The sequence below is a fragment of the Bison bison genome, unplaced genomic scaffold (assembly GCF_000754665.1).
Source record: "Bison bison bison isolate TAMUID 2011002044 unplaced genomic scaffold, Bison_UMD1.0 scf7180017861079, whole genome shotgun sequence".
NCBI lineage: Eukaryota > Metazoa > Chordata > Mammalia > Artiodactyla > Bovidae > Bison > Bison bison.
This window is the reverse complement of record NW_011491651.1, coordinates 12565-13221: the sequence shown is the minus strand read 5'-3', so window position 1 is coordinate 13221 and position 657 is coordinate 12565.

Genomic DNA, 657 nt, shown 5'->3' with positions numbered 1-657 from the left:
CTTATCCTTACTCTGATCTTCCTCCTCCTTCTTCCTCTTCTTCCTCATCCCCTCCTCTTCCTCCTCTTCTTTCTCCTCCTTTTCTTCCGCCTCCTCTTCTTCCTCCTCCTCCTCCCCGTCCTCCTCCCCTTTCTGTTTCAGCTCCTTCCTCATCTCTTCCTCCCTCTTCCTCCTCTTCTCCTCCTCCTCCCCGCTGGTCTCTTGTTGGATTGCTCTCACGCGCCTCCGCTGGTCCTTGTTGAGAATCCTGCGCCTGCGTGCCTCTTCATCTTGATCCCCACTGTGGCACTCTTCTCCCTCTTCACCTTCGAGATTACGGTCTGCTGCAAAAGGGAAGAAGATATTGCGAACCCCAGGGAGTGGCATTGGCTTGGGGACACGCACTTTTCTTTCTATCTCCACACACTCGAGAATCAGCTCGTCCAGGTCGGCCATTTCAGTTGACCATAAGAGCTCCTTGCGGAAGAACTCTGATAAGCCTTTGAGGAACTGGTTTTGAAGGCGGCAGTCATCCCAAGACAAGAATTGAGCCAGGAACTGAAAAGCATCTGCATAGCTGCCCAGGGTACAGTCTCCCTGCTTGAGCTTGCGGATGGCTTTTTTTGCCACGCTTGGGGGAATGGGGCCACAGAATTGCTTACGGATTTCATCTAGGAA